Source organism: Nothobranchius furzeri, chromosome 12, assembly GCF_043380555.1.
Source record: "Nothobranchius furzeri strain GRZ-AD chromosome 12, NfurGRZ-RIMD1, whole genome shotgun sequence".
Classification (NCBI taxonomy): domain Eukaryota; kingdom Metazoa; phylum Chordata; class Actinopteri; order Cyprinodontiformes; family Nothobranchiidae; genus Nothobranchius; species Nothobranchius furzeri.
In genome coordinates this window covers 57,102,220-57,121,180 of record NC_091752.1, presented here as the reverse complement: position 1 = coordinate 57,121,180, position 18,961 = coordinate 57,102,220, and positions in this window count along the sequence as shown.

Below are 18,961 nucleotides of genomic sequence, written 5' to 3'. Positions count from 1 at the left end.
CATAAAAGGGAAGAGAGGAGGAGCTGAGGGTGGGGCTGTAAGGCTGGGATCGAGTGACGACACCCAGGCGAACTATTTTTTTTTTACTTTATTAAATTTACAAACAAACATGGCACCTTGACAATGTTAAGTTCAAAACTTAAATTCAAAAGGAGCAGTTATAACATTTGTAAGTATCCAGTAAAAGAGAACAACAAGAGACAAAAGAACATGAAGAACAAGTACAGCAGGGGTGTCAAACTCATTTTAGCTCAGGGGCCACATTGAGGGAAATCTAGTCCCAAGTGGGCCGGACCGGTAAATAAAAAAAAATAAAAACTTCAGATTGTTTTCTTTGTTTTAATACAATCAATATAAAACAAGGCTGGAGCCTGAGGACAGTGTAGTACAAGTACGACACCTGAAGTGTACTTGAAAATTTGAAAAAAATAAAAAAACATTCCTTAGTGATTCTAAGAGCTTACTGATCACATGGCAAAGTATATTTGACTCATTTTACTTTACATCTTTTAGCTTTCACCAGCACATCAGTATCAGAACTCACATCCTGAGTGGCGGCCAACTTCAGGATGTGATTCAAGTTCTTGTGTGAGCCTTGAGCGCAGCTTTGTTTTATTTATACTCGTTACAGAGGAAACTTGCTCACAAAGATAAGTTTATTTTCACTCTACATTGTAAAGTATGAAAATAAAGTTTACACAACCATCCCGCGGGCCGGATTTAACCCGCTTGCGGGCCGGATCCGGCCCGCGGGCCGAATATTTGACACCCCTGAAGTACAGCTTTCAATGAGGGTACAGCATTTATCATATAGAATTAGGAAATCACTTTGGAAGTTCAGCTAACATGTTATTTAGATTTTCGCTATATTTGTTGAGTTGTTTGAGGGATTTCAAATATAATTGAAATTCTATTAAAAAACATTGAAGACAGGGGATGATTGCAAATTTCGTTGTTTATGGATAAAAAATTTGGCTAAACAGAGGATGATATTATAGCAGAGTTCTTTATCTTTATTATTGAATAGAATCCCAAATATTATCATATCTTTAGTGATGTGAACTGGGAGTGGTATTTTAGTTTTGATCCACATCTCTAGCTTTTTCCAGAACAATTGTGTTTTCTGACATTCATAAAATATATGATCTATAGTTTCTATGTGATTTTCGCAAAAAGAGCAGTTGTTGCTATCAATATTAAAACGAGCTCTTAACAACTCTTTTGAAGGATAGATTGCATTCATTATTTTAAAGTGGGTTTCTTTAGCTTTCGGTGGTATAGGTAATTTTAGGTAGATAGTTCTTATTTTCTCAAGACATATTTTATCAAATTTGTAAATTATGTTATTTTTGTTTGTTTTTCCAGGAAAAAGAGATTCACTTAAGGCTGATCTTATTGTAAGATTGTTGCATTTTCTGTCAGTTAACAGAAGACCTTTAATAGATAAGATAGGAAGGATTGGAATAGAACATTGATGTTTTAGATATTCTCGGGCTTGGATGATAAACTGTTTTGGAAGTGCATTATGTAACCTGTTAAAGTCAAGCTCAGAAGCTTTAAAATTGTATCTTCTGCAGAAATTGTCATAATTCAAGAGCTGAAAGAGAAAGAGGCAAATCGTAAACACACAAGAGCAGCAAAAGAAGAAGCAGAAAGTACAATAAAAAAGTCAGCCGTAACAGATCATTGCTTAAGAGAAAACCATATAATGGACTGGGACAGCACACGGATCATAACCACCGAACAACAAAAATACAAAAGATGGATCAAGGAAGCAATCGAGATAAGGAGACGTGGATGTGGGACCATGAACAGGGACGACGGAGTTTACACGCTGGACCACGCATGGGACTGCATCGTCGGAGAGGGGAGAGCGGGCAGTAGAGGGCGACAACGTCCTCTGCTGCCCGCAGATAAACGGAGAAGGAAGTGACGCGCCACCGTCAGCGTCAGCCTGAAGAAGCTGGCAGCCGTCGGCGAAACTGTAGCTACAAACAGGTAAACAAAACTGTTTCTGTGTTTAAAAAAGAACGAAAGAATGCATTTTGCATGTTGTAACTTTTACTCTGAACTTTATCAAGTGTTCACTTACATAAATGTTAGAATATCACCTTAGGTCCCGTTCATGCAGACTCTAAGGGATAGATAGTAACATATAATGCAACACCTGCATCTACATCTGCAACCTTCTCAAAACTTACCTTGTCATTCCTACTTACCTGTTCTTCCCTTCTTGGAACAGGTTTTTTTGACCTTAAAGGACGAGAAGATTGTAGGTACGGCTGTGTCCTTCAGGCAAACTCTCCCCTAAAATAAAAAAACATAATTACTTAATTTAAAAAAAAGAGATTCACATATACACACATCAGACAAGGTCAGCTTCTGAAGAACACACTGGTACACCAGAGCACTGTGTGTGTGTGTGTGTGTGTGTGAGTGAATGTGCTTGCATGTGTGTGTGTGTGTGTGTGTGTGTGTGTGTGTGTGTGTGTGTGTGTGTGTGTGTGTGTGTGTGTGTGTGTGTGTGTAAAAGGCATGTGTAGTGTTTGTTATTTATAAAGCATATGTTGTTGGATTTTATCCAGAATCGAGACTTTGAAAATATATAGTTTAATTACAGTTTGATTTATTTGACATCTGTATAATGTTTATTATTTTGTTTTTTTCCCCTAAATGCCTAATGTTTTAGTTTAACATGAATATTTGTCATTCATCCAAATACATAAAGTTACACATTAAAGACTGTCCAAAAATTAAATTGTTTCTCTGAGTAATTAACCATAGAATTAGATGGAAATTAATAACATGATTGTTTCCCATCTAAACAGCCCTAGTCACAGACAATTCAAGGGTGGGGAAGATTTTCTTCTAGTTACACAGCAATGTAACATCGGTATGTTATACAGCTAATGCTTCAATTTTTTAAATCTCAACCAAAATATGAAGTAATGTGTTTGTACCCTGGAGTCCGTGGTGAAGTGATGACTCTCAAAGTGTTCACTGCACAAGCGGGAGAATGAATTGGGAGTCCAGCCCTCTCTGGTTGCTCACCCAAAGGTCAAGCCTCTCTGGATCACCTAGAGGAAAAATTCATACAAAGAACTAATTAAGTATATGGCTTTAAAATACTTACCGGAAATTACTGACTCGTGCGTACTGCAATATAAGCCTCACCCTCCCAAAAAAGAGCCAGTTTATCTGATGGCATACAGACTTCTAACATCAAGCACTATCTACCAACTCACCGAGCTGCAGTATATCTGCGGCCAGGTCAGGCTTGGGGAGAAAATACGACACGTCCTTCAGGATGGACTTCATCTTTGGTAGCTGGCGAAGCCGGGAAAAGCAGGATCTAACCACCTGGCTAATGTGGGAGTCCATCCACATCTCTGGGTCCAAAACCACCCCCAGGTTAGTGATGGTTGGCTTCACTAAGCTGCAAAAACAGGGTTGCAGGACAGGACTAACTGCAGTGGGAGAGGGAGGAACAAATATTCCAGTTATAAATATTAAATATTTGAACAAATAAATATTTGTTAAAAGGAAGAAACTGATGATGACTTTAAGATTAGAGGAATGTTCTAGAACGGGTCTGGAACCAACGATGGACCTTTGGATCAAATTTGGATTAAAAAATTGCTCATGATTTTATTTATGGATGGAATAAAAATACAGGTTTTGAGCATCTTCTCAGTATCTTCATGTTGCACGACTTTCCACAGCAGAAGGACACAAAAACTGCCAGAATTATGATTAGATAGATTTACGTTTTAATCTCAGAATCCCAACTTTTCCCAGAATCCTCACATTATTCTATGAATTCAGAGAAAATATACATTTTTCAGAGGTCTCGCTCCCCTGCTGTGGATATTTCTCAAAATTCAACCATTTTTTCTTTTCAAAAGCTTTAGTAAGAGTTTGGACTCTAAACAAGTTTTACTTTGCAGACTGCTTGTCTACACCTTCATCAGATCTGCTCATAATAAAACATTTGGGTTATATTTAATGTCTAGAGAAGATGCTCTTCCTGGGCATTAAGTTATCAAAAACAGATAAAAGGTTTTTTTTAACCATAATTTTAACTGCTATCAGCTGATAAAAATAATAAAAACAGCCTGATCATTAAAGGGGTGTAAGTGAAACCGCGTGGATCACACAAACCATCATGCTGTCTATATGACTCCGAGTGAAGTGATCATAGCAACACCTAAAGAATCAGCTGGACCAGAAGCAGACCAGAACTCCTGAAACTGCCCCTCTCCTGATCTATATGGTTGATACCTACATGGAGGACCAGTGTCTGATGTTAAGAACAACATTCGGGCACCAATGGCTGCATGGTGTCACAGTTGTTAGCACTGTTGCCTCGCAGCATGAAAGTTGCAGGTTTGAAACTCGGCTGTGGCCTTCCTGCGTGGAGTTGCGTGTTCTCCCCATGCATGCGTGGGTTTTCTTCCGGGTACTCCAGTTTCCCCCACGGTCAGATCTGTCTCAGAGTCCGAGAGCTACACGAGCGGTCAGCTCGCGCAGAAGCTAGCCGCCGCATCGGTCAGGCTGCCCGGCCTGACCGCTGCGGAGTACCGGATGGAACAATGGAACACATAAGTGTCCCTCCAAGCGGTCATATTTCAACCCATTTTTATCTTAAATGCACTGGGTTTTACCCTTTTACCCATTGAAATATGCACTCTTAATTATTTTACCGTATTTTACATTTAAATTTCATGGTTAAATAAACTGTATGTACAGTGTATGGGTTAAACAGTACATGCTACATGTTAAACTGATAGTTAGCTAGCTACTTCGGTAAACAGCTAGTTTAAAGGCGGCAGTGACATAAAATACAAATAGATTTTAACTTACCGAAAAAAATGAAGTGGAGACTCCTTGGACGCTCTATTGTGGGTTAAAACACAGACAATTAAAAATGTAACTCCCAAAACAAAAAATAACATCTCCAATTACACACAGACATTACCTGATGAGCTTGTGATTGGTGTCAATGTGCACCATATACTTTGGGCAAGGAACTGTGTACGTCCTTCTCACTACACATCCCAGATGTGTCATTCAAGCAAGTACACCCGCACTGTCCGCACGATGCATGGATGCATACAGTCGGTCCCACTGTACTCTATGTCCCTGGGCAAGTAGAGCACCTCGGACTACCCTGTACCCAGCATCTGGCATGTTGCTCTTAATTACTGTGATAAAATAATCTAGTTCCTCATCACTGCATTTACTGTATGTGGCAGATACAGATATATAAATAAATATATTATTTTCAGACATCCGTCTAAATAGAGTTGCTCTGGATACACCAAGGAGTTTGGTAATGACACTTGTTGGCAGACCCATTTCCACAAGGTGTTCGAGAGCCTCTCGTGACACCGCCAATCGTTGACGGCCACGAGAACCTCTTTCAACGTGTACTGTTATTAATGCCTTTTGATTATCTCTTTCCTGCTGGATAATAGTATTCAGATCGGAAAGAGCAGAAAGTATATCCTCTCCCTCCCACATCAACAATGTCACCTAGAGCACCTAATAAAACTAAATAATAGTGACAAGCAAACTATAGCCCTTCCCCATCAACAGGTTGCCTCTCCAAGATGCTTGACAGTCGATCGTAAAACCTCTGAAGGATGTCACGCCTCAATGATTCCTAGAGGAAAAAAAAAACAAAAACAGAACAAACATGAATTGGATAACTGTTGGGTAATAGAAATAAAATAACAACTTCCAAATATCTTATGGCACTTTTATTTTTTTAACACTCCAGCTATGATAGTTTTAATAAAAAAACATTTTTAAATAAGACCAACTGTAGATTCAAAGGTACATGAAATGATGAAGCAGTATTTCTGTTTATTATGTGCCAGAGCTCATTGGCCAAAATTTAAAGATGTATTTTATTTAAAAAAAATATTTCTTTAACTATCGCACACCACCAGAAAATCTAACATTTATGCACCGGCTCAGCCAGTGTCTGTCTCCTTATTACTGCACGCACAGCCTAAAGCAGGGGTGTCAAACTCAAATTCACAATGGGACAAAATTAAAAACTGTGACAAAATTGCGGGCCAAACTCAATATTTGTTGAAAAGTTTATTTACAGATGTCTTGTTATTCAATTGGAAAGAAACTTATTTTTGTATCTGAACACAGAATCTGATATGACCAAATTACACACGAGCAAGTACATTTTAAATAAAACACATCACTCGTTACTTAAGTCTCAATTTTTATTTACTCTTTTTACTCCTTACAATGTGTACATATTCATTATTTAGATTGTTTTACCTTTTGGATATTTTAAGTTTGTCTGTTTTATGTTTTCTTTTAGTTTACTATTTATTATTATGTTTTACTCTCCTGTTTGGCTTCTGTAATGAACGTTATTGCTGCTGTGACATCACAGTTTCCCCACTAAGGGACAATAAAGGGATTTTCTATTCTATTCTTCAATTTGTAGTCTGTCCAGTTCCCATTTTAGAGTAAGTTGAATCTTTTTTTTACAGGCCAACAACAAAAACCAAAAATGGAAATTATCTTCTATGAAAATATCTCAGTTATTAACTTTCATGCTTTGGAGCAGAAAAAGTTCATGACAATCAAATGTTTCAAGCTCAGTTCTCTCCACTCTGATAGTCACCTGTTCCAGCCAGATACCTTCTTTCTAGGCGTTCAAAGTCGGAAACTCGCTGAGTAAACTGGGCGCTTAGAGGAGTATCTTCAGTTGTTTAAGACTGAGGGTAACGCTGCACACGCTGATTCTACTAGCATGGATGCTAACGATCGTAAACATAAAAGAGGGCTTGCTTCGTCTCGCGCGCTAACGCCGCAAAGCACTGTGGGATTAGTAGTCTTATCAGCAAAATCGCCCGGCGGGCCAGTTTTAATATTATATATTTGATATTTGATTTCGCGGGGCAAATAAAAATAGACCAAGGGCTTGAGTTTGACAACCGTGGCCTAAAAAAATGGTACCTAGACACGCTAACTAAACAAATGTTCGCTTGAGTTTAGCTTGATGTTAAACTAGATGAAGAATGGACCAGACTTCACGTAACGTCTGGACTGAATTGAACATAAAACATTTTACTTGACAATGAAGAACGCTTCTACTCGTAATTCTATAACATTACATCAATTACAACGAGGGAATAAGATAAAACTGTTACTCACAGATTGTGACCGGTCCATCCCGCTCTGCCGTGTGAACTGACTGCAATACGCATGCGCACAGCAGATCTGTTCCGTAACATAAGGAGCCATATGATTGGCTGAAAGCGAACAGCCCTGGCAGAATCATATATTTGATTGACAGATTCATTAGCCAATGGTGACGTTTGTTGATCTGCGACGTTAGGAGCGTCTCAAATTTCTCTCACGAATGCAGGAAGGTTCACAAATGAGAAGCTGTTCGTGAATGCACCACACGGATTTCTATGGCATTTAAAGCGTGCCACAACCCGTGCACGCGCATTGGGTCCACAGCGCGCGTGTGAACGGGACTCGCGAGCGCAAATATACATGGCAGCGCGCGTGTGAACGGGACTCGCGAGCGGAAATATACATGGCGAGAGGTCATTTGTGCACTGAGAGGGAGCAAACTGTGTCTGTGAGCGCACAAGGATGTGCACAAGTGACAAACCTGCGTGCGCGCGTTGTCAACGAGCACACGGCAGAGGAAAACGTGCGCGCGCGGCAGCCTCTGTGCGCGCTCGGCAGCCTCTCTGCGCGCTCGGTTTCTGACTCCTGCTCGCTCGGCTGTAAGGGCTTTTGGCACTCTGGAGGCGTGGCCTGTGGCAGATCTTCTCTGTCCTCTGATTGGTTAGTTTACCCCGCACTTTACCCTCTATCTATATAAAAAAGTCTGATATTCAGTAGTTGCTGGCATAGCTCAGCTGGGAGAGCAGGTGACTCTCGCCCCGGGGGATCTAGGTTCGAGTCCGGGCAAGGAAAATGCAATAGATGTCATGTTAATTTTTCTTAATTTCAGGTATTTTACAGTCGTGACCGTTCAACTGTCATTAAACGTCCGAATGTTTGCTGGGCAGTGTTTTAAAAAGTGCACATAAGCTAGATGGTTTTAACCATATAAAATTACATTTTTTGTGATACTGGAAAAATACATACTGAAATAAAACTACTGGTTGAAAACTTTATGACTGTGATTGTACAATATATGACTCACTAATACACTGCAAACTCCCTTAGAGTGGGGCTTCCAGAGAGAGAGAGAGAGAGAGAGAGAGAGAGAGAGAGAGAGAGAGAGAGAGAGAGAGAGAGAGAGAGAGAGAGAAAAGTTCTTGCCTCATTAATGTATTGTTTATTTTTTTCAGTATTTAATTGACAAATTATCCTTTCAAATAATTAATTGATGAGTTACATAATTGTCCATTTAGAATTGTTGAATGGACTGAGTAAAGTTTGGTGCACTTTATATATTTCAAAACATGTTTTTTTTATTTTAATGATGCATATAAATAATTTAAATGTTAATTTAATGAAATATTTCTATTTTTTCATTACCTCACCCTTGTTTTGACAAAAACGGAACCTTGCTGGATAATATCATGGAGAAACTATTTGTTCACAGTACATGGCTCAGTGAGGATCTGTGTAAAGGAGGAGATACTCAGAAATCTGTCTGCAGATTGTTACAACCCAGACTGGAAGTGGTGGGCTGTAATAAGAAAGGAGACCAAACAGAGGAGTGGGGGTTCAACAACTGATTTATTTAACAAAAGTAAGGATTTACTAAAGCAAGTTAGTGAACAGAAAATGGCCAGTGAGGACTCTCCACCACACAGGAGAGACCCAGTGAAAGCAGAAAAACAGTAGGCTTTGTAGGCAGCACCACACCCTGAGCCCAGGTGCCTCCAAGGCTGCTTAACGAGCTGCCTACAACAGAAGAAAAACACAATTAAACACAAATGAAAACCCAATGAGACGGTGGGGGCATCACAACACGTTCAGGACTACCCAAACACCAGTAATTCTTGACTGCACTGATCTGCTTTAGTAAATCCTTACTTTGGTTAAATAAATCAGTTGTTGAACCCCCACTCCTCTGTTTGGTCTCCTTTCTTATTACAGCCCACCACTTCCAGTCTGGGTTGTAACAATCTGCAGACAGATTTCTGAGCATCTCCTCCTTTGGTATACAGATCCTCTTTGAGCCAAGTACTGTGAACAAATAGTTTCTCCGTGATATTATCCAGCAAGGTCTTGTTTTTGTCAAAACAAGGGTGAGGTAATGAAAAAATAGAAATATTTCAATAAATTAACATTAAAATTATTTATATGCATAATAAAAAAAAACATGTTTTGAAATATGTAAAGTGCACCAAACTTGACTCAGTCCATTCAACAATTCTAAATGGACAATTATGTAACTCATCAATTAATTATTTGAAAGGATAATTTGTCAATTAAATGCTGAAAAAAATAAACAATACATTAATGAGGCAAGAACTTTTTAAACTTGAACATACCTACACCCACAAGTCTATTTTTACCTGGTTTAAACCATCTAGCTTATGTGCACTTTTTAAAACACTGCCCAGCAAACATTCGGACATTTAATGACAGTTGAACGGTCACAACTGTAAAATAATATCACAGGAATTAGGAAAGAATACTATGACATCAACTCTATGTTACTTGGCCGGACTCAAACCTGGATCCTCCAGAGTGAGAGTCACCCGCTCTCCCAGCTGAGCTATGCCAGCAACTGCTGAATATCAGATTTTTTTATATAGATAGCTAGAGGGTAAAGTGCGGGGTAAACTAACCAATCAGAGGATAGGGAAGATCTGCCACAGGCCACGCCTCCAGAGTGCCAAAACTCCTCACAGCCGAGCGAGCGGAATTAGGAACCGAGCGTGCAGAGGCTGCCGAGCGCGCAGAGAGGCTGCCGCGCGCGCACGTTTTCCTCTGCCGTGTGCTCGTTGGCAACGCGCGCACGCAGGTTTGTCACTTGTGCACATCCTTGTGCGCTCACAGACACAGTTTGCTCCCTCTCAGTGCACAAATGACCTCTCGCCATGTATATTTTCGCTCGCGAGTCCCGTTCACGCGCGCGCTGCCATGTATATTTTCGCTCGCGAGTCCCGTTCACACGCGTGCTGTGGACCCAATGCGCGTGCACGGGTTGTGACACGGGTCTGACGCGATAGATTTCACTCACAAACTCAGGAAGGTTCACAAATGAGAAGCTGTTCGTAAATGCACGTTCAGCAATTCGTATGATCTGTGAGTTTATATTACAAGTGTTCTTACAAATTATATTTGTGAACCACAGAGTGTGAACTTCAGAATTAGCATGTGCATTTGTGGAAAATGTTGCGTGACTTATTTTTTCACATTATATTTGAGTCAGAGTGTGCGCGCGCGCACACACACACACACACACACACACCTTTATGTCACAAACGCTGAAAACGCACGTGGCGCTGCACGTGACGCTGCACGTGACGCTGCCTGTTTACGCTTTATGACGTCGCTTTGTGACGTCATCCTGCCAGCCTATAAATAGGGCGCTAGAACCCCTTTGTCAGTCAGTCAGCTAAGCTTAGCTGGAAGGATGAGAGGATTCGGGGATCTCTTGTCAACTCGTACACTCAGAAATTTCTGTAAATTTACTGCAGAATTCCAACAGTAACATACCGTTTTTCCAAATTACGGTAGGATAATGTTAAATCTGATGTTTTTTCTGTTGAATAATGACAGCTGGAAAATTACGGCAAAAAACCTGTCTGGTCTAATACAGTATTTCCTTTGAAGCACATTTTTGAAGTTGTCAACTTGAACAGCCAGTTACGTTGAAGAAGAAGAAAAAGAAGACAATCACTCTTCATCCTCCAACTTGAAAGCTTCTGAAGGGTGAGTTTATCACTCTTAAGAATGTAAATCATGGTTTTGGTTAGTATTAAGTCAATATATAGATCATCAGAAACCCACTTGTCAAAGTTTAGCATACTTACAAAACATGACACAAAATGAAACATCACTTGCACCATAGTAATTTTAGGAGTTTTATGGTGGAAAGTTAAATATTTATTTTTAATGACTGGAATTTTAGATTTGTCATGTAGGACCACGTTTTCGTTTTTCATCTTTGTACATTCACGCTAGTGTTAGCATCTGAACTGGAGGCTCTTTAGTGAGATATTTCATTAATAACTATTAATGTGCATCAGTGCCACTGCTGGGCTCTCTATCAGGCGTACCGTGGTTGGTGGACATTCTTTTTGGGCCAACAGTACCGACCATCAACATATATACTGGACAATTCATTTCCATAGGCTCCAATAACACAAGCCCTGCTTTAACTGTTCTGTTTTCTTGTGAAAATTGTTGGAAAGAGATAAAATTTAACTTGATTACCACCAAGAGCCTGCGCTGTTATCTCCGTGTCGGTAAATGAGGGAAAAACAAATTGATCGGATCCTGCACATCTTTTAACACATTGGTCAGGATTGACGCACTTTATTTTCATTTAGTTGGTTAAAAAAAGTCGGGCTCGGGTCAGGCCAGAGACTCCTGAAAACCTTTTCGGGCCGGGTCAGGCTGGGGCTCCACCCCCTTGGGCCGGGCCGAACACGGGCTCAGATTTTAGGCCCGTGCAGGGCTCTACCGCGCAGCAGACAGAAGCCGCGATCAGAGATGCGCGGAGCTGCGGGGAGGGGAGGACGGGTGGAAAACATTGGTCTCCCGAGAGCTCCACAAGCCGATAGTCGGAACCCAGCTCCAACCCATTTTCTAAAGTGCAGCATTATGTTAAATGCACTGGGTTTTACCCTATTACATTTAAATTTCATGGTTAAACAGTTAAAATCTAAGCTCAGCTCGGCAGTGACCTAAAATACATAAATATAATTTTACTTACCGAAAAAAATGAAGTGGAGACTCCTTGGACGCTCTATTACTGCAATTAATGCCACAGCAAGTCATTTTGTCCAACAATTGCACAAAAACATCCAAAACAGAACACACAAACACAGAGACTCAAAATCCCAGAACAGTTTCCAGGCCTGACCAAGGCTCTACTGAGGCCTTTCCACGGAGCTAGCTCTGTGGTCACGTGTGTCGGATGCTCATTAATTATGCAGAATTTTAGTCTTTCAATACACTTAAACAGAAGAGTGAGAAAAAAATTCACCCCCCTCAGAGTTGTCATGAGTGTAAACTAGATAATTTAAACCAAAAACATGTTTTGGTACCAGGCTGTAAACATGTTTATTTCTGCTGTGAAATTGGTATTTTTAACATGGGAGTCAATGAGGATTTGCTCGCTTCTGACACCAGCCCCCAGCGGATGAGGGTGGAACTGCAATTTTTGCTACTTCCGGGTTGGCCTCAATTTTTGAGCCGCATTGTGGGGGCTTGGTACCAACACTTTTTATGCCGACTTCGGACTGGTCCATAATAGCAGTAAGCTATTAGTGGCCCTATTACAGTTTTTTCTATTGCTAAAACTCAAAAAGCAAAAATGAGGCACAGTTTTCACAACCTCTACTTCTGTTCCCAATCGCTTGACTCAGTTTATCACTACTTAAGATTTCCTTATCATATTTGAACTCTGATTTTCCTCCTTTAAACTTTGATGTCAATTTCACATTACCTTGCTGTCAAAACACAACACACAATTTTCAGGTTTACAAACACTTCTCACATAAATTCTCAAAGCTTCAATCAACAACACACAAATATTCAAATCTCTAAACTGTCGGGTCTGGCGAGCAATTTGCAATCAGGGACTGCAGCATAAAAGTACGTTTCCACAAGGCTACCCAGGTGTATGAGTGGTTTCAGGACCACCCACGGTTTTCCATTTTATACCTTCCACCTTATTCCCCCTTCCTCAATCCCACTGGGGAGTTTTTTATCAGCCTGGAGGTGGAAGGTGTACGAAAGGAATCCACAGAGCAAGGTCCCACTGCTTCAAGCCATGGAGGAGGCTTGCAGAGATGTGGCCTTTGAGGCCTGTCAGGGCTTGATGAGGCACTCGAGGCAGTACTTCCAGTGCTATTTGGACCAGGAGGACATCGCCTGTGATGTTGATGAGGCCCTCTGGCCAGACAGAGACAGGAGGCATGATGCCCATGATTATGCTTGAATGGGAGAGGAGGTGGGGGTGGGGGGTTAACTGTAAAAATAAAATGTTTTGTTTCAAAATTTGTGTGATGTCTAATGTTTGTCTTAGGCCCTGTCCACACGTAGCCGGGGATCTGCCAAAACGTAGATATTTTTCTACGTTTTGGCCTGTCATCCACACGAAAACGGAGTTTTTTCACACGAAAATGGATCTTTTTAAAAACTCCGGCCAAAGTGAAGATCTGCGTTTTCTCCGTTTTGGGTGTCTGCGTGTGGACAGACAAAACCGGAGTTTTAAGGTCCACAACGTCACTTTCCGTGACAGAAAAATGCTGACATCACATGTGCGACCTGTGTTTACACTAGCTGACAGCATGGATGCCCTCAGAGCTGCGCTCGCTTTATCAATTGTCCAAGCGCTTTTTGCTTGCTTGTTTTTGCAAGCGGAATTACTGCTCCTTGCAGAAGACCACAGACGAAGGACGAGGTTAAGAACGGGGGAAGTACTGCCGCCTACAGGTCTGGCATGTCCTTTACAACGTATTTATCAGGGTACGTGTGGACAGAGTTTTTTTTTAAACGAGGTGGTGTGGATGCAAGTTTTTGGAGGGGCGGATATTCGTTTAAAAAAAACCAGCTATGTGTGGACTAGGCCTCAGAGAAAAGTGGGCACTGTCATACATTCAGTGTGTAATTCATTGTGTTCCATTTAGACAATTGTGTTTTCAGTTTTGCTCTTCAGTGTTCTTTCCATGCTTGGTAGTGTTCACCCAAAGGCTACTTGTGTTTTAGCAATGAATGGTATGTATGTGTCATGTGAAAATGTGGCTGTGTTTACCAATGAAAACACGTGTTCCATTTTGGGAACATGTTAAGATGCGTGATGGCAGGGTTTTGTTGCAAAGGGAAGCCACGGTTTAGGAATTTGTGTGTTATGTTTGGGGTTTTGTGTGTGCAGTTTTGAAAAACGTGTTTTAGCAATCGAAAAAAACTGTAACATTTGGACTGTCTCATTTTTCTAACCAAACCGTATCCGCTCTGGTCCTGCATTTTGTAAAAATAATAAAAAGATGGCAGCGTGATTGTGTCCGAATCACTTGCAAGCGGGGACCAACTGATATGTATGGATGTACAAGATTACAGCCAGAACTTCCTCCAGAGGAAACTGATGACACAGTGGAAGAGAAACGTCAAAGATTACAGAGCACTCACAGCAAGTATGGCATTAACAGACAGGATAGGCCCGAAGTGACTGATTTGATGAACACCACATTTAGCCTTCAGCGCAAACATATAAACAGGATCCCTGCTCCCTCCTTAACTGATCTGCAAACCAGCTGGCCATACCTGTTTACACAACGTGGAATTTTTTCTCACTTTGAGTTGCTGACTGATGTTGCCATCCTCCGTGCCTTGGAACTGTCAATTGAGGAGTTTGCTAATGCCATTGTGGAGTACTTCCGCACTAAAGTCAAGACTGCTAATGTCCAGACAATCCTGGCACAAGAAGAAACTGATGATCTAACATTCCTTGTTGTCCAGCTTTTGATGGCTCACTTCAAGGAGTCCCCTGATGGGCTGATTCTGACTACTGATGTAGGCTTATTGCACATAAATATTATGAGCTTCGTCCATTTTTGTATGTATATGCATACTGTCTTGCTAATGTACACTTGTCCATGTTTTACAGGAGTTTGCAACGGCAGCGGATGTCGAAACCAGCCTAAGTTTGCCAGCCAGCCCTCGTCTGATTTTGAGTGAGTTCAGAACTGATTAGCACTATTCACATGTTTCGCTTAAAGTTGCTTAATATGTATATATGTAAAAAGAATATAAACACTTGTAAAAAAGGAGATCCAAAGATAATTGCCTAACATTGTTAAAAAGCCTTTACTAGAATAGAATTGTCTTGCTGACCTTAAATGAAGTTCTGATGCTTTAAAATATTGTGTGGATAAAAATTTGAGAGAAAATGTAACAAAACGTTCATCTTTGTCCACCACAGGTGGCAATGAGCAAAAACTGAGTGGATGGATGGTCAGTGCTAAAGGCCATGTCATCTTTGAGGGGGTCCTGCCAACATTTTCAACAGGGCTTGCAGCGGTGTCTGCCACATTTTACATCTTCAACCTGCAATATCAAGATGAGGCAGCAAAGACTTTGGAGTTTGTGCAACGGTAAAATGATCCTGTGAAATTATTTATTTTGAAAACACGGCGCTGTAGAAAAAAACAGCAATGCCAAAATTTCAAAACTATCAATCTGGTCATAATCAAAAGTTGGCAAATTTGTTGATGGGGTTTCAATATATTTAAAGGGATGTTCCACCCCTAAGTGAAATTTGGTCTATTTCCATATTCCCCACAGTTGAATAAGTAACAAAAAAGCAGTTAGTAACCAACGCAGTAATTCTCCTGATCTGGAAGCAGTTCATTTGCTTTAGCTTAGCATAAACAATGGAAGTGAATAGCAAAAGTTAGCATTTTGTGTGCAAATGTGATTAAAATTACTCAATAATGATACCAATTATTCTTGGTGACCTCAATAATCATGTTGACTGCAAATAAAAACGAGGAAATAACACAAAGGACTTGCAGGAGCCAATTTAGACTTGGGACTACTTTTGGACAAAGCACCACTGTAACCACTGCTGAATGGCGCATGGATATAACACAGCGGTCAAAAATTACGTGTGATTTGCACAGTATTTTTTTTCGTAGTTTATTATACAGGTGTAATACAAGAAAAAGCCTTACTTATGTAGCAAAGGGATGTGAAAATGAGCCAAAGATATACAGCTGCAGCCTATTTCACGTTATTCCCACAGATGTTTGTTTACAGAAGCCGGAGGTTTTTTGGACCGCTGTGTTATATCCATACGCCATGCAGCGGCAGGTTACAGTGGTGCTTTGTCGTAATGTAGTTCCAAGTCTAAATCGGCTCCTGCAAATCCTTCGTGTTACTTTTTACTTTATATTTTCCGTCGACACGATTATTGAGCTCACCAAGAACAATTTGCGTTGACTATTTTTAATCACTTTTGCACACAAAATGCTAGTATCTGTCATTCACTGTTGATGCTAAGCTAAAAAGCAGACGTACTGCTGCCAGATCAGGAGAATTTCTGTGTTGGTTACTAAATGCTTTTTCTCACTTTTCTAACTGTGGGGAAAATGGAAGTAGACCAATCTTCACATAGGGGTGGAATATCCCTTTTAAAAGCATGATAATTTCTCCAAAATACAGTGCATTCAGAAAATATTCAGAGAACATCACCTTTCTCTCATTTTGTTATATTACAGCCTTATACCAAAATAGTCTAAATTCCACACACAACACCCATAATGATGATTTGAATATATTTTTATTTATTAAAATAAAGATCACTGAGAAATATCATGTATAATATTCACAGCCTTTGCCATCAAGCTCTAAATGTTGTCTTGTTGCATCCTGTTTCCACTGATCCTCCTTCAGATGTTTCTGAAGTTTAAAGCCATACTTTGCCAATTTTTCATATTTTTAAATCATTTTCTTGACCCAGTATGTGCTAAAATGACCCTTTACAGGTTTAATGAAATGCCACTCAGACTCCCATTGCCCTCTGTGGCCAAAATACCGCACTTGCAACTTTAGAGTGTTGGGCCACTCCCCGCTGGACTTAGAAAAAGGAGCTGACATACCTGGCGCTGCAGTCTGCTTCCAGCTTCTTGCATGTATTAGATCATGAACACAGCTGATTTGTTTTATTTAGTGATGAATCACTCCTGTAGACACTAATGAAAATACATTTCAGCTGTTAGATTAAGGTGTTAAAATAAAAATACGAACGCACAGCGAGGAGATAAGTTTTACGTTTGGTTTCACTAACGGACACTAGGGGGTGCTAAAACAAGCCTAAACTGCCAAGTGTTCCTTCAACGGGAGTCATCCTGTGGTAAATTCAGTTGGTTGTGTCACACCCTGTCCTGTCTCCCCTTATGGTTTAGTCATGTGTCTCTGTTAATTGCTCCCACCTGCCTCTCATTTTCCAATCACCCAAGTTCCCAACCTCTTGTATTTAAACCCCTTCAGTTCTTTGTCTCGTGTTGGATCATTGTTTCTATCAGACGCGTGCCGGTGAGTGAAGCTGAGGCAGGATCCACACGCGGGTGCAAAGGCAGGCAGGCAGACAAGCAGGAATGGTTTAAAGGCTTTAATACGAAACACAGTCATTGGAAAATGAGAGGCAGGTGGGAGCAATTAACAGAGACACATGACTAAACCATGAGGGGAGACAGGACAGGGTGTGACAGATTGGACATGACGATCCTTGATTGTACATGTCAGAGCATAAAACAATCAAAAACTCAAAGAAATACGGCCATGTTTGCCGTTACTGGGTTGGTAGCAGGTGCTTTGATTATTAAAGCGGTTAGAAACGCTTATAAATACTTTTATGGAGACGCAGAAAAAGAGGATTTATCCTCTTCTGATTTTAATCGCCTTGGACCCGGAAAAAATCAACACGTCTTTATCTTGATCCACTGATTTCCAGTGTTGGGAGTAACGCGGTACAAAAGTAATTAATTACTGTAATGCATTGCTTTTTGCTGTAATTTGGTAATGTAAGGCATTACAGGGAAAGAAAATGGTAATATTTACTCAGTACAATTGTCAGTAACGCAGTAATTACAATGCATTTTTAAACCCAGAATCAAGATGTGGGTTTCTTAAAAATTAAAATTGTGGAAAGCCCAAAATAAAGATCCGGTATCTACATATATTGCGTCATTTATGGACTCAGCTTTGTGGGCATTCTATGAGCAGAGAGGACGCAGCGGTAATGGCTCAAATACTCCAGCTGTGTCCTGCGCGCGGCCGCTGTTATATTCACAAAATCGCTCCACCAAAACAAAGTCATTCACTTGCGATCGTTCGTATTCTCTGTACTTTCTGTACATTTCTGACGTGCTTTGCTTCAGCTGAGTTCATAATCTGTGCCCTCGCTCGGTGATTTCGACTCATTGCTGCGGGAGCTGAGAGTACAGATTGTTGTTGCTTTTATTTAATAAACAATATAAGCTTTTTTTTGCGTTCGGTAGATCCCTTTGGCTGATTAGAAATCTAGGAAACTGTTTTTCTGGAAGATGGTGAAAACATGCAGCATGCAGGAAGGTTAGAGAGAGAAAGGGCCAGAAATTATTCAAATAAAGTCAAGAAAACAAAACAAAGAGCTTGAAAAGAAAAAAAGTAGGTAGATTTAGCCCCAATACACATTTTTACCAGTGAAAAGCAATAATAGATAAGCATTTAATTTTTATACATGTGATAGAATCAGATCACCCCAGAAGTCAGTCCCACATCCAGGGCCGTATCAAGGCATTTGGGGACCAGGGCAAATATAGGCTTGGAGCCCCCACCACCCCACTCCCTGCTCAGTTAATCTAAGATGGCAGCGTGCTGAGAGTACAGATTGTTGTTGCTTTTATTTAATAAACAATCATTTTAAAGCACTGAGCGTCACATTACCAGATTCATATTGAAGTTGTTTTGGTGAAAGTAACTTAAAGTAATGCCAAAGTAGTGTAATGCCTTACATTTTAAAATCAGTAATATTGTAATGTAATCAATTACATTAAAATGAGGGTAACAACTAATGCATTACAGTTTTGAAGTAACTTGCCCAACACTGCTGATTTCCCTCTTTCCTGTTCACTCTTTCTTGACATTTTTTAATCACAATTGCCAATTTTTGCTCATTTTAAATATGTATTTTAAACATTTTCTAAATGCTTTTTTATATTTTTACATTTTGTGCTTTTGAGAAGCGCCTCATGATTTTTATCTTGAGAGGCGCTATAGAAATGATACT